The sequence below is a fragment of the Aegilops tauschii genome, chromosome 3 (assembly GCF_002575655.3).
Source record: "Aegilops tauschii subsp. strangulata cultivar AL8/78 chromosome 3, Aet v6.0, whole genome shotgun sequence".
In the NCBI taxonomy this organism is placed as follows: Eukaryota; Viridiplantae; Streptophyta; class Magnoliopsida; order Poales; family Poaceae; genus Aegilops; species Aegilops tauschii.
In genome coordinates, this window is record NC_053037.3 from 327,282,325 (window position 1) to 327,298,839 (window position 16,515).

Genomic DNA, 16,515 nt, shown 5'->3' on the forward strand with positions numbered 1-16,515 from the left:
ACTATTCCCGGTGGGGGGTGGATGAACAGGACCCCGTGGTAGTAGAGCTCGTTGTCGCTGGATGAACAGGACCCCGATTGATCGAGCCGGTGGAGGGCTGGATGAACAGGACCCCGTGGAGGGCTAGATGAATAGGACGACCCCGTGGAGGGCTGGTTGAATAGTAGTCGATGGAGGGCTGGATGAATAGTAGCCCATGGAGGGGTGGTTGAACAGGACCCCGTGGAGAGGGCTGGTTGAACAGTAGCCAGTGGAGGAGCGGTGCAGGCTGGATGAACAGTCGTAGGTGGAGGCTGGAGGAGGTCGAGGTGGATGAACAGTAGCCCGTGGAGGCTGGAGGAGGTCGACGGTGGAGATGAACAGTATCCCATGGAGTCCCGTTTTGCAGTACGCCACACCCCTCCCAATGAACATGACCCCCCTTTTGACCGTAGCGCTCCAACAGAAGTCCGCTTCCTCCGTTTTGCAGTACGCCACACCCCTCCCGATCAACAGGACCCTGTTTCGTCCGTAGGAGGTCTAAGAGAAGTTCGTTTCCTCCATTTTGCGGTATGCCAGACCCCTCCCGATGAACAGGATCCCGTTTCGACTGTGGCCGGTCGAACACAAGGCCGTTTCCTCCGTTCTCCGTTACGCCAGGCCTCGTTTCCATCAGCTGTTCCGTCCAAGCCGGTTGGCTCCCGATGAACACAATGTATTCCGTTGCCTCCCCATGAACACGACGACGATGCAGTTTCTCCGTTCCGACCCAGCTACACGAGCCCTGGCCGTACGTATGCGCGAGTAGGCATTCGAGACCCCGCCCGTATGTATGTACGTGGCCGTATTTTCTTTCTTGCACCCTGGCTGTACGTACGTGTACATGGTACGTGCGTGTCTCTACTACGACACAGGCGCTCTTCTACTACGACACGTGCCCTTCCTTACACGGCCACGGTTCATCGCTACAGCCTGCAGATATACCAATCGTATGTACGTACGCGTTCGTGACCAGAATGACAATGCTACGTACGCTTCGACCAGGTGGGTCCCGACTGTCAGGCACTTCCTTGCGTGCGAAGATGTAGCTGGTGGGTCCCAGCAGTCAGGGGGCAAATCATTTTTTTTGCCCGTAATATGGACGCACTTCCTTGCGTGCGAAGATGTAGCTGGTGGGTCCCAGTAGTCATGGGGAAACGTTTTTTTTTTCATGAAATACTGTGGCCCGTCTGGTGGGTCCATGCGGTCAGGTGGAGGAATCTTTATTTTCCGCGTAATAAGGAGGCACCTCCTTGCTTCGGCCGTAGACCCAGCTGTCAGCCTCTCCACGTACAGTACTCTTCCGATGGAAGTCGTTCCTTGACCACATTGACCATGCCGCACCGAGAGCACCAGGGCGGTGGATGACGGCGAGGCCTAGGAAGGGCACGATGCGGAGCCGGGGAAGACATGGCAGTGGATGCCCACGAGGAGAGGAGTACGAGGGTTCACTGGTTCGGCTGCGGTGTGAGGCTGCCCTCGCCGCAGAATAACAGGGGTTGTGGGTGAGTAGAGGGATGGCCTAGCCAGCGGTGGGAGTAGTAGGAGGCAGGAGCACGCGACACGACCACCGCTGGTTTGGGCGGCTGGAGCAAGAAGACCAGAGGTTGAAGAAGCACTACGACCGTTGGATGGACATCGTATGGTCACTCGAGCTAGAATCCTTCATATTGACTAAGTTGACAAAGCCCTCCGTCCCCGTCAACTTAGTAGGCCCACAAGTCAGCCTCCCACTATGGTGGGTCCCAGCTAGCAGGGGGTTTTCATTTTTTTGTGCATAATAAGGAGGCACTTCCTTGCGTGCGAAGATATAGCTGGTGTGTCCGACCTGTCAGTGGGGGGAACGTTTTTTCGCAAAATACAGAGGCCCTTCCGGTGGGTCCAAGCTGTCAGGTGGAGGAATCATTATTTTGCGTGTAATAAGGAGGCATTTCCTTGCGTGCGGCCGTGGACCCAGCCGTCAGCCTCTCCACGCACAGGCTACTTCCGATGGATGTTGTTCGTTGACCACGTAGACCACTCCGCGCCGAGCGCATCCAAGGTGGTAGACAACGGCGAGGCCCCGGACAGCAACGAGCCGAAGATGGGAAGGTGCGGGAGTAGACTCGTAGACGGAGAGGTGTACGAGGGTTAACTGGTTCCGGTGCAGTGTGGTTCGGCAGTCGGTGGAGAAGAACAGGAGGTGTGGAGGGGTGGAGGGATGGCCTGGCCAACGGTAGGGTAGCGCTTCACAGCGAAGCGTGCTAAGCAGAGCTGCTAGGAGCAGGAGGCGGGAGCAGGTGGTCCTGGCGGCGCTGGAGGAAGAAGACGAGAGATTGAAGATGGATGCCGGTCGTTGGATGTAAATCCAACAGCTAACGATGTCAGAATCATTTGTTGACTAAGTTGACAATGACTTGCGTTGGCTTCGACCTATTGGCCCACATTTTAGCCTCCAAAAATGTGGCACGTATTCAACCCATTTTCAGAATTTACTGTCAATTTGATCTCTTTTTTAGAATTATAGTCCATTTGCTGGGCTGGGTGAACAAATAATGTAGCGTCCATGCGGCCCATTTATATTTTTCCTAATTGCACTTTCTTGAAATACACGATTTTGCTGGGCTGATTCTAATTATAATGTTGGGTTGGGCGCAACAATGTTATCAAAAAATAAACAGGGACTGAGCATTTTGTTATAAATATATTTAAATAATAAGTGATTTATTATTACATTGGTCCTTAAATCTTACCAAGCTTTTGTACACAATCACCAGGATTTTCGTTGCCAAAAAAATCCAGGATTTTATTGTTAAGAAATTATTTTTATAAGTTAATAAGATGTGGGATATTGTTTTCTTACATATGTAAGTATCTGTTAAATATATGATGACAATAACAATAATATATAATAACATATAAAATAATTTAAATATATATAATATAGTTAGAAGGGAAACATAAGTTGGACTAGGCGTTCCTATTCTTATATAGAAAAATAGAACAGACCTCTGCGTTTTCTTTAAAAAATACATAAATTGGGCTGCCGATGTTTCAGGAAAAATAAAACCTCGGATGGGAGGTCCATAGGCCGGTCGATACATGACGGCCCTCAAGAAAATACAAACAGGCATGTCGTGGGCTGCGCATATTAAAAAAGAAGCCTTGAAGGGGCAGCCCAGAACCCAACTGATACTTGCTGCCCCAGTGATAATAAATGATACCTGCCAGCTCCCCGGCTTCGTTGTGAATTTATCTCCTATAGTAACTACGTTGAAGCACCTAAAAAATGTAACTATATTGACAAACCCGTGAGCCCCAACGTCAGTATAGCATTAGGAGGAAGTATTTTTTCGATGAGGCACTTGCTTGCGTACGGCCATAGACCTAGTGGGTCCCGACTGTCCGCCTCTCCACGTACAGTCCTCTCCAGATTCCTCTTGTTTTTTCAGCATGTTCACAACGGCATACAGCAGCGCCGCGGAGAGCACACAAAGGCGCAGGATGAGATCGGATTACCTGAGGCAGTGCCTTATTTGTAACAAAAGTACTGAACTAGCCCAGTGGCCAAGTGACACTACCCGACAGCTGTTCCGCCCGGGTTCGATTCCACCTGATGCAGGGAAAATATCTCCAAATTTTTTGCATCTACCATTATTGACATGTGGGTCCCCATTGTAATCTACGCACACCACGTCCAACACTTGCCAAAACTTCATCCCTTGTTTTCTCTATTTTTCGCACACTCGACATTATGTGGGCGTTTTGAAAATAGCATATCTTTTTTTACTGTGCATCATATGAAGATGTGCTATGCATGAATGTTCATCAGCATGATGTTAACTGGCTGGTAGTTCCATTTTCGACCATGAATAGAACTTCGAACATGATGTTAACCCTATTTGAAAAGGCCGTGTTAATATAAATGCTCTGCCTCTGAAAGTTGTAGTTTCTTATCTGAAATTGAACTTGCAGTTTCTTATCTGAAACTGTAACTTCAGTTTCTTCTCTGAGAATCACATTGTCTGCACTTTTATACTCCTATAAAACTACATTTTAAGTGCTAAAAATAGATCTCTAGAATTCATAAAATACTTCATATGCTAAATACTGCAAATCTGAAATTCAAAAGACATTCAAATCTGAAAGTACTCTCAAAATACACAACACAAAACACAATTCACAACCTGCAAATACTAACAACCCTATGCTCCTCCTGATAATTCACAACCTGCCCGACTATTGGGCTGGGGGGGCAGTCCCCTCCTATTCCTCAATGGCAGACAGCCGCCCCGTGAGACGATGTGAACGGTGAGGGAGAGGATGGCGGTGAAGCGTCGTCGGGCCAACTGCTTTTCTGCTATTGCAGTTGCGTTCGGTCGACGAAGACTCCACTGGCTCGCTCTGGCACGACACCCTCACAAACGGCACCCTGTAGATGCTCGATCCTTCAATCTCTGGTGGATGCTCCATCTGGGATCGATAGTCCCACCACCGCTCCCTCACGATCGGATTCGGTGAATCTGTTTGCTCCATGGCCCAGAGGAGCAACTCTATGTACTCCCGTGCGACTCCCTTCAGGAGCATCGCCGCCTTTTCTCTCTGTTGCAGATATTTGGCCATGGATGTCACCGCTAGTTGGTCCTTGTTATCAAACCAAGATTGTATCTCCAACATCCTAGCTAGCTTCACAGGGTTGCCGTCTGCGATCCTCGCATATTGGTTGTACTCCTCCATCGATCTACTTCTCCACAGCACCTTCACTCGCTGGCGGTGGTTTCTGAATGGAAGAGGAGAGGAGCAGTGCTGGTTTTGGATTAGAACGGGAGAGGAGCGATGCTGGTTTTGGATTGGAATAGGAGAGGAGGGGCGGTGGTTTTGAAATGGAAGAGGAGAGGAGCGGCGCTGGATTTAGATTGGAACAGGAGAGGAGCGGCGCTGGTCTTGGAAGTATTTTTCTGTTTTGCGTATTTTGGGTCAAAGTTTGACCACGTACTGTATTTGACAAGCAAAATGTGAATGCATGTCACCAAAAATTGTATCATTTGGTTCATATCTGAATGTACTTTCAAATTATATTATTTTTGCAACTATAACATATATTTTATTTGTGAAAATCATGGTCAATTATGACCCATAATAAAAGGGAGACTAGTTAATGTGGGGCCGCTTTCTTAATTGAAGGGTAAATTGATTTTCATTTTGATCCAGTCACAAAGCGCCGGCCCTCTCGTCCAATCCTAAATCGCTGTCGCACGCTCCTCTCCCTCTTCTCCATTGCAAAACCACCTCCTCTCCTCTCCATCATCTCCGTTCCAAAACCACCGTCTCGCCTCTCCCTCTTCTCCATTGCAAAACCAGCCCCTCTCCTCTCCATCATCTCAATTCCAAAACCACCGTCTCGCCTCTCCCTCTTCTCTATTGCAAGACCACCATCTCTCCTCCCATCTTCCAAAGCTAGCACCGGACCACTCAGAAGGACATCTATGGAGACGATGCAGTAGCGAATCAGGCAGATCGCCGGCGGCGACCAGGCAAAGTTAGCCAGGTTGAAGGAGATCCTTACTGGGTTTGACTATGAGTGGGAGATTTCGAGGACGGTGAGGGCCATGTGGCAATGTATGCGAAAGAGCGAGATGGCGGCGATGCACTCCTCGGCGGTAGTCACGCCGTAGTCCTTCGAGTTCATCGAGTATCTCCTCTGGGCGATGGAGTAGGCAGATTCGCCCGAGGCGAAAGTCAGGCGGAGGTGGTGGGTGTACAGGTCAAAGGTCGAGCGCCCAGAGGATAATGAATCGATCGAGTATGGTATGTCGTTCGTGAGGGTGCAGAGGCAGCCGGAGCCACAGGAGTATTCGTTCTCCCACCACAAGAGGAGGCCGGATGGCGCGACGTCGCTTCCCCGCCGTTCTCCACGGTTCCCTCGACGCTCACCTCGTTTCAACGGTGGTGGTAGGGTTTAAGGTAAGCTTCGCACTAACCTAATCTTCCATCTGCTCATGCTTACAATCAGTGTGACAGCTAATGAAAATCATGCTTACAATCAGTCTCCTAGTACTACGCCAATCACCCTAAAATAGCTCTGAACCTTTGGGTCAAAGTTGTGACACTGTGTACAAATAAACAAAAATAGATTGGTGCTTCTTTCAGAAAAGAGTACTCCCTAGAAAACTGCCAATGTAAGCAACTAGTATTTTGTTAGAGGATTTGCTGCGAGAAAGATCCATCCACAGAGAGAGCCACACATCCCACTGCTGGTGGTGGATGCCAATGCGTGCATGGAGCATGGTTGGTGTCGGTAATTTTTACTTGGCACACCTGCACTCTGCATATATGCCGGTTCCATCCATACATTTGTGCAGTTCCACCAAAATGCAGTTGAATAACCCTGTTTGCACAGATAATGAAAAAGCGTGATTACATTATAGTGGCACTAGTTGATGAAACATACACTAATAAATAGAAGAAAATATTGCGATAGTATCATAGTATGCCATGCTGCGAGGGCGAGATGGGCCCTGCGACGACTCATACGGTACGCCTCATACTGGAAATAAACCCAAGTCTCCCCGATACACCTTCTTCCAGTGATGAAAATCAGTGTACATCGGTAGTACAAGGAGGAGCCTTGAGACATTCCAATATCTATTTTTGTGCAGATCAACTAAAATTAAGCACCCAAGTTTGCATAAACGCTTAAACATTAATAATGGGACTACTTGATGAAACATATACTAACAAAGAGAAGCACTTTCTTTATCTACATTGGAAATGAAATGATAGAGAGGACACTCGCTCTATTTTAATTGTATTATTACTTCATTTTATCAGTGGCACTAGGGTCGAGCAGGTGGCAAACAAGGTGTACCGTGCGTCGCTTGGATGGAGGCCGGGGGTGCTTAGGCTGGGATGCTGAAGCTGGCTCTTTCATTCCCTATCTCTCCCCCTGATGTTTCTGTGGTAGCATTTGGGTTGTAATCCAAACTTGATCGAGCTGGTGCTGCGTCCCCCTACCTGCCTAGCTTATGTGGCAAACTTGTCTCTTGCTGGTACTCAGTCTATTCTAGTAGTAGTTGCATAACTGCCCGTTTACACTGAGATGTTGTTAGATAATGGTTCTCTATGGTTGGGTTTATTTAATGAAATCGGAGGAAACCCCCTCTTTCGATATATAAAAAAACCAGTGGCACTAGCGGTGCCAAAACATTGCCTCAAATTAATAGTCCCACTAGATTAAGGTGCAAAATAATAACATTACTGCTTTATCATGGCAGTGCCAAAACAATAGCACAAGAGTAGACTCAACATGCAGGATCTTTGGCAAACGGACAGACCAAAAAGGAACATACCTCGTGATGGGAACCATATTTGTAGTCAACGCCATCGTAGAAGGGATGGCACCAATCACCAACATGGATGATTCAATTCATGGGACCTTTTGGTGCACTTCACCTAAAATGAAGCAATGTCCCATGAGCTAGCAACTTCTTCTTTTTAAGAAAAGGGCTCCAGCCCCGGTTCCATTTCCATCAGAAAACGAGACCCATAGAGCTTATTCTTCATTAGTTGCAATAAAATTGAGCAACATCAAGGTTGGTTGTGAAGCTCCTGGAATGTTCAACTATAATTTGGATATCATTTGTGCAGTCCAACTAAGATCAAGCGTGAAATGTATATCTCTGTTTGCATAAAAAAGGTGGAAAGGAGGGTGACTAACAAGTGATGAAACATACATCAAATGAAAAGAAGCACGTTCCTTATCTAAATGGCAATCCTACAAGGACAGTAGCAATTTCTAAATCAGCAACATTGCTAGATATTAGTGTGGGCATTAGGATTAACTATGACAACCGTTAAATACGACATTACTTTAATGGTGCCATGGCTTCATTTTACCAGCAACATTACATTAACAGCTGCTACAGAGTTGGTATTTGGGCACGGGAGAGTAGGCGGACCAGGACATTTGCATTTCTAACGAAAAGAAGCAACTTATCTTAATGGGAAATCTAGCAGGACATGAAAAAAGGTGCCATTGATTCATATTACTGGAGGCATTACATTGAAAACAACATTGGTTTAATGTGTCCTTACTTTTAACAGTGCGACTGCTGCATTTTACTAGTGGCATTACATAAGAGTGGCTCGGGGCAACAAACAACAGAACATGATATCTGGGTTGGTCCCATTTTTGTTCGGTATAGCCACCTTATACTGTGTGAGGCTAGCAAATCTAGTGTTGGACTTACTGTCTTGACTTCTCCCCTAGTCCCCACTTTCTTTCCCTTTTCAACCAATAGATCGGGTTTATATTGAGTTTGTATTGTGTTTCCCTTTATTTCCCTATTAGACCTAGAGACCAGTTGGATAGCCAGCCTCTACTACTTTTTGCCACCATTATTTCCTCTTTCGACCAAGTCCTAGATTCAGGTAATAAATCTTCCCCCAGCCCCTTTCTTCCTTGTTTGAAGCAAGTAGTACTAGATTTGAGTGCATGAACTAGTTTTACCTCTTATCAGTAAAAATTTAGGTGGCTTTCGAATAGCCGATCGATCCTATCTATGAGGGGGCCTGAGACATAGTAAAAGATACAAATGCAGCGACGTCAGGAGCTCGGGAAGTAGAGCAAGGCTTGTTTCGAAGGAAGTTATACCTGAGGGTCGCCGGGATGTCGCTGGGTGGGTGGCGGGAGACCAGATCTGCCCACACTACGGCAACGAGGAAGAAGGGGTCAGAGGCCCTCCCTAGCCAGTGGTGCTTGTGAGAGAATGACAAGGCACGCTGATCGGGACGCGCCGGCAATGGGTAAGAGCCGTCGCCGAGGACGACCGCGTGAACGTTGCACCTTCTCACCTTCCCCAGCGGAGAGGACCCGGCTGGATCTGTGACCAACGGTGAGAAGAGAGAGAGCGTGTGTGTGGCCACCGCTGTCGGGAGTGTTTAGATCTGGAGAGGACGAGACAGTGTGAAGAGAGCAACACTCGCAAGCAAGTGCGGAGGCTCCTGCCTATATAGTGGAGTACTACTAGTTTTCTTTTGTCTATCGGAGCCGGCTTGACCTCGCCAATGACTGTCAAAAAGTCTTCATGCACGTGCCCCGGAGGCGCAATTGTCGTCATTTTGATCTGAAGCACCGGATTATAACATATAACACGAAAAAATGCCACATGCCAAGAAACCATAACCTCACTGCCCAAAGGAGACAACATGAATCCCGTCGGACAAACTAGACGAGGATCAAAGCTCAAATTAAAGATAAACTCGTAGAAAAGGGGTCCATCGATAGATGTCCTAATTAACATAGCCGGCTTGACCTAGATGGCAGCTGAGTAGTCTTCGTTGTGCCCCCAATGACTAGCGCCTTGGAGGAACTCAGTTGTCGTTGTTTAACCCTCGTAGTGATCCGAAGCACATGACACCTAGTATTGCGAGATGACAAGAAACCTTTTTTAGATTTCTCATCAGAACTACAGCCTTGTGCAACACAGCCTGCACGATATGTAGACGATAGCCAATCCATGCATGTCTGCTGGAGTCTGGTCACATGCATGGATGAACTGATCTTCCGTGTCATACAGGGATCGTCCAGGCAACAACGTCTTTACAACACTTCTCTAGTACTATCGCTCGTCTCTCTCTTCTATTAACTCACCCGACTTGCGGGGCCGGGGAATGTGCCTATGGTCGGTTCTCAATTGCGGTACCACATGTGTGTGTGCAAATGCAATATGACGCGTGTTCCATTCAGAGAGCGGCATGCCAGACCGACCGACCGTCTGGGGTGCGACGCGAATGCAACGGGCGTGCTGTATACTCCGTACATGTGTACCGTTGTTTTCTTGAGGCTTTGCTCCATGGCGTAATCCATGGATACAAAATTAGTATACTGTACTATTTAAAAGTCAAGGCGGGGCTTTTCCCGCATTGTAGGCGGGGCAGTTCCACCTAGTCAGTTAGACAGAGACACGAGAAGATGAGGGAGTAGGCTGCTGCAAACATAGGGATGTGTGATTTGACAGCGAGTCACTGCTGGATAGGTGGGGCCCCGTGATTTGACTTGCCATTATCATTTTAACTGCGGCGCTACGACCGGCGTGAGTCTCCCAATTCCTGACCTCCTCCATAGAGGTGCCTCTCCCAATTCTCCACCATGTAGAGGCTAGCTCTTGCATGAGAGCCCACTCCTCCACTTTTTCCTTGCCTCTTTCCTCCACATATGCAAAAATACCATGTAAGCGGGCTTATAGCCCACTATTGTACTTGCTCCTACAGGTGCTAAGCCTGCCACATAGGCATAAAGTCTGATGTGGCAAGTTAATTAAGAAGAGAGAGACTAGTCTGGTGACCCCAGGAAGAAATGGCGCTAAGCGCGTGTACCTAGGTGAAAAGACAATTTTGAGTCTATAGCTAATTAAATGAAGCAAACTTAGCAACAAAAAACTAAGCACCTATGCATTGGGGACTTGAGTTGCTAAGCCATTTAATGCCCTTAGCACCTCATCTAAGCACCATTTAATTGGAAGAGGTGACTCCTTGGCAAATGCAATAAATACTATGAAGAAAGAGATAAAGAGAAGTAAAAAAAATACTCTTATTGCCAACCTTATAGCTAACCTTTTTGTAGTATGAGTGACTAAGTGATGACTATGTATGACATGCCAACATCAGATAGCCTAATGCATCGTGTTAAATCTCCAAGGGCGCGACCGCGCGAGCGAGGCGACGGTCGTGGTAGGCGCGACCATGATACGGGCTGATGGCAGCCCTTGGATCTGAGATCGAACGGTCACATGCTAAGTTGCTGAAAATTTGCAGAATAACCCTCCAGGATAGGATATTCACCCATAGTTCTAGAATCACGCCATGCAACCGTTCGGTCTCGGATCCAAGGGCTCTCGGAAGCCCGTATCATGGGAGAATGGAAAGCTTCGTATCACCTGTAATTTTCCCGACACTTGACATGACATCGAAAGCCATTTAATTGGGCGTCGAGTAGACATGACATCTAATTGGGCCCCCATAGTACTGTGCATGAATCCATTTATCCACCAGGCAAGCCACTACCATGCCGTTCGCACACCCCACTCAACATTTTTACAATCGAAAAACCGCTGGGAGTTTGCTCCTACTCGTCCCCGGACGTCCTTTAACATTACGGAAGTTCCCTCCTAGTCGTCCCATCCTTCCACATTACGGCAGTTGCACTAATCCTAACCCTCCTCCCAAATCCATGGCGTCCCAAATCTCCATGATCTGCGGTGAGTACAAGGTTAGAACCATCACCGGCGATGAGTTCGACGTCCTCTACACCCGTTCTTCCGCGACGGTGAAAGGATGCCTTGCTCGCTTCAAACGCATGTTCGAAAACTCAAATGATGAGTGGGTCGCTGGGCTAGATGTTGAGTACACCACAACCCTAGACAAAGAGAAGAATCTAAAGGAGGAAGAGAAGATGAAGCCCGCCGTGATCCAGGTTTGCGTGCATGACTTATGCTTGGTCTACCACATATGCCATGCCGACGTTGAGTGCGAGGAATTTAAGAACTTCCTCAAGGGAGGCTAAGTCAAATTCGTTACTGTGGACTTTACGAACGAAAGAAGAGTCCTAGATCGGATAGGCCTCGTTGTAGGCAACCCCTTTGACCTCCAGAAGAATGGGCTGGTGCCCTCCCGTGATCAGCCTTCAATGCTTACCCTGGCAGGAGCCATGGTTGATCCTTCATACGGTAAACTGAATAAACCTCCGCACACGTTTCATCGTGCATGGCAGTGGAATGTACTAGATATAGACCACATCCACTACGCTGCAATGGATGGCTACCTTTGTTTCAATATCTGCAAGGGTTGGATGAAGAGCAAGAGCCAAGTCTGCGGTTCAAGCAAAGAAGTATCGGCCAAGAGGAAGAGGGACAAGGACGATGTCAAGGACATGGATGAGGACTCCGAGTAAGGTGGCAGTGTTGTTGCTCATGGTGGTTCTAATGCACTGTCTACCGGATTAGTTGCTTATTTTAATTTCAGGTGTGCTTAGTTTTCTTTGAGGGGTGTGTTGTGCTGAGCCCCCAGCTGAACTATGTTATGTTTCTTCTCGTTACTTTAACTCTTCAATACGTACATACTAGTATTTCTTATAGTTCATCTTTTAGTTGGTATAGTACTACCACTTGTTTCTTCACATTATATACGTACAATATACATGGCCAACATCATAAAGCCAACAGATTAGTTGTCAAAGAATTTCAGGGTGCTTAGTTTTATTTGAGGGGTGTGTTGTGCTAGAGACCATTATTGTGACTCAAATATCTTTTGCCATCTTATAATGACATAAATACCGATGGACCAACATGCTAGTTCTCCCTCTATCTCACTACCGTAAAATAAAGTGTGGGGCCTACTTAATCCCAACAACATTCTTATTTTCTTGTAAAATTATTCGCTTGGTTACTCCTGACAAGCGGGGCCACACTTATCATTGTGAGAATCGGCTTATTTTTGTCATATAACATGGTCAACGGGTTTGTCGTGAAAATAACAATGTCTAATGGAATTTTTGAGCAAACATCTAACTTAACGATGGCATTTTTGAGATATCTAATTGCATTTTTGAGCAGGCATCTCACGGATCGATGACATTTTTGAGTAGTTGTAACTTCTAATGGCAAAACTGAGTAGTGATACACAACTAGTGGCATAAATAATAAGAACCCAAGAATTAAATAGGTATGCTAATTTCTTTAATAGAATTTAGCACCCCATTTAAGCACGTACTAGCTTTTTTAATAGTACTATATGCATAATTTGGCGACGAGCGCTCTCTATATGTACCACCTTTTTTCTTTAATTTCATCTTGTTAGTTTTGCTCCATGGCGCCATCCATCGATACTACTACTGTACAAAAGTATACATTTTTTAAAAGCCTAGAGGGCGGGGCAGTCTAGCTAGGTCGGTTTCAAGAGAGGCGAGGGCCTTTGTGATTTGACGGCTCATTACTGCTGGAAGGCCGGGCCTTGTGATTTTACTGCTCGTATAAATGTGCCAACGACTTGAGGAGGAGCAAATAACCGTGCGATATATTCAAGTTTTCCACTGGAGTACGACGGAGGAGCACGAACCACGGCAGCCCAGTGCCATATCTCTACTCTCTACTCTTATAAAAAACGGAGTTGGTGATGATGGTGTGCCTGCCATCCTGCAATATAGGCTGTCCGATTTATATCTGACGGATAGGAAGGAAACTATGGTAATTTTTCAAAAAGATACCCACACCCCTCTCCACATTTGCAAATAAGGCCTTCCCTCGTTCATCCTTTTCTCTCACAAGATAAACTACTCATAGAAATGCATCTTGACGTTCCGTGCAACGCATGGGCATCTTGCTAGTAGGGGTATAGATGTGCCGGCCCGTGCGTTGCAATGGATCCAAAGTATATCTATTTAGTGGAGTGCACTCTAAACACAGTATCTATTTATTTTTCTCTAACCTTTCGTAGCCATGCAACCGAGCCGCATAAGCTTCATGGGTGCCCCCCACATCATATTATTCATACTACGTTGACTGAAAAAAAGATAAATCACCCAAAACAAGATCTTCCCCTTTTTTGTTCCTACGATGTTGTGCCGTGCACGTACCTAGTAAAAAACCGAGTTGGTGATGATGGTGTGCCTGCCATCTTGTAATATAGACCGTCCGATCTATATTTGACGGATAGAAAGGAAACTATGAAAATTTTGCAAAAGATTCCCGCACCTCTCTCCACATTGACATATAACGCCTTGCCGTTCATCCTTATCGCCCACAACCTCATTGCTGAGCAATTAAAAAAGGAAGTCTCTGGAACAATCTAGCATGGTGGCCGCTACCGCGTACCGGCGCCGTCCATCCCCATGCCTCCACCCAGTCCGACCACCAGTCACCACCACGCCCCACTCCTCCTCACCTTATCTCTCATCTTTCTCGAGATATCATTTTTTTGATGAAATTCTCGAGATACCATTTTTCTGGAAAAAATTCTCGAGGTATCATTAGTTTTTACACATGGGATTACTCCTGCATGGGTCAATCACAACAGGTGTTTTATAAAAAAATGCATCTTGATGTTCCGTGCAATGCATGGGCATCTTGCTAGTGGCGATAAAAATGATCTAATTTGCTAGTCATCTCATTGTTAGCATTGTTCTATTCATGCCTCGCAGAGAACGTGACACGTGCGGCGAAACACCCAAAGCAAAAGATGAAACACAGGAGCAAAAGAAGAAGGAAGATTATCACCCCCAAAAAAGAAGGAAGACACACACACACAAGTCTGCGGTGCTGCTCTCACTACATGAATGGTTGCTGGCTGCGGAGTCGTAACTGCTTCTTCATCGCCTCCACGACCTCCATCTCCTTGCGCGTCTCCTCCGCCATCTTCTTCATTTTGTCCATGATGCGGGATTTCTTGACTCGAGCCTTCATCATCTGTTCCACGGCCGCATTATGTACCTTGACAGCAGCCGAGTGCTTGATGCGGAGCTTCACCAACTCCTCCTACTGTTCCATGACGAGGGCCTGCAGCATCTTCATCGAGGAACTACTATTCTCATGCAGCTTCTTCCATCAGGCGTTCTCCTCCTTCAGCAGGTCGAGCTCGTGGCAGAGCTTCGCCTTGTCCTCCTGAAGTTGCAGGATTTCACCGGTCGCCTTCTTCTCCGAGGCAATGCTCTTCTTCAGCAGCATCACCAAGCCGGCGGTCAACCCCCCCTGCTCATTGAGCTCTGCGGGCATGTCATCGAGGCTCTCCTTCAGCAGCTCCACCAAGCCGTGGATGAACTCCTTCTGCTTATTGAGGTGCTTATTGAGCTGATCGGGCATGCCCTCGAGGGATAACGACTCCAGCGCCGCCAGCTCGGCATGTTCGCCTCCGCAGCTAGGGCGCTCCTGGGAGCCATCGCCTGCCCGTGAGAGATCTTTCGAGGTCTCTACATGGCGGCGAGCCCTCTCTTTTTTTCCACAGCCTTGGTTGCCGCTCCCTTGTTACGAGTAGTTCTCGACATAGACCTCTGCACACCGGCCATGGCAAGGACGGACGAAGAATAAGGACTTATGAGGAGGAAGGTAGAGTAATTTTTGGTTAGGTAGTTCCCCTTTTTATAACCAAAGTACTAGCACTAGTACTAAAACCTGCATAGTGGGAACACGTTCAGGTTTGGTACGTACTAGTAGGTGTGAGCAGGCTTGCACTTAATTGTAGCACTAGTACTTTGGAATGTGATGGGAACAAGGTAAAGATTAATTGATGGTTTTGGTTTCGAGGCCCGAAACGGCTCCCGATGAGTTTAGTGGAACATAAATTTCAAGTAGTCCATTTCAGTTTACAAGGCTTGCACGTGTATCTAGGTCTACAATGTAACTTATATAAAATAAATTGTTTAACATAAAAAATATATCATTAAAAATAGAATATTTGAAGTTTGTAATGATATATTTTTCGTAATGTATGCCTCATATTAAGTTGGTCAAATTAACGACCTAGGTACACGTGCAAGACTTGTATACTGACATAGAGGGAGTACTACAATGCTCAAATGCGGTCGCACAAGTCAGTGATGTAACTGGTCGTACATGTCAGACCAAGCCGATGCGTGTCCCTTCGGTGAGACGCGGGTCCGACCGACCGTCTGTTGGTGCGAACGACCGTAAAGTATTACGCGATGGAGACTTCGGGTTGTGGCTTTGGTTGATTGTCACGACCAAGCATTCTAAAAACAGTGATAAATCAATTACCATCTTTTTCCAAACGACCAAGTATTTTCACAGGAATACAATACATATAGATGGAGTGATTGTCAAGGTTGCAAACCGACATGGCATTGCAAGTTCACTCCAGCAGCAACCGGCTAGGTCACTGCATCGCTGGCGGGGAAGGAGGGCAGCTCACCTCGCCTAGGATGCATGCCCAGCGGCGCCGGCGCAACTGGTCCTGGGATTTGGCTTCTCCTACCGCCCATTTGAACAGTTGCACCGGCTGGTCATGCCATTGTGCAGGCATGCGCGTTCTTTCCTCCGCAGTCGACTCCGTGAATATGATCTCTGCCATTAGCCCTAGCTCGAAATCAACGCGACGCTACCAGATGCTAACATCCCTCAGCATCTCTCCCCTAAGATCGACTTGCGCCTCCGCCTTGTGCTGCGCCAGGCGCAGCTCCTAGGAACTTCTCTCCAATCGATGCTACGCTTCCTCGATCCGCTTTGCCCTTGCTGCCCACCACCTGAAACGCAGCCCTAGCATGTCCTCCGGTGCCACCCATCTGTGATTCCAGAGCAAATGATCCCCTCTAAAACACATGTGGGTTTCGCTCAAAGGCGGCAGTGCTGTGGGCTGCAGCGAGAGGGCAGCCCGCGGGATCCTGGGATCTAAGGGATTATCTATGGCGGGATCCTCCATGGCGGGATCCGGTGGGCGAGGCGAGCCTAGGCGCTGGGAGAGCCCTACGAGCCTAAGATAAAGATAGTACTACTCCACTCCGTCCATATTTAA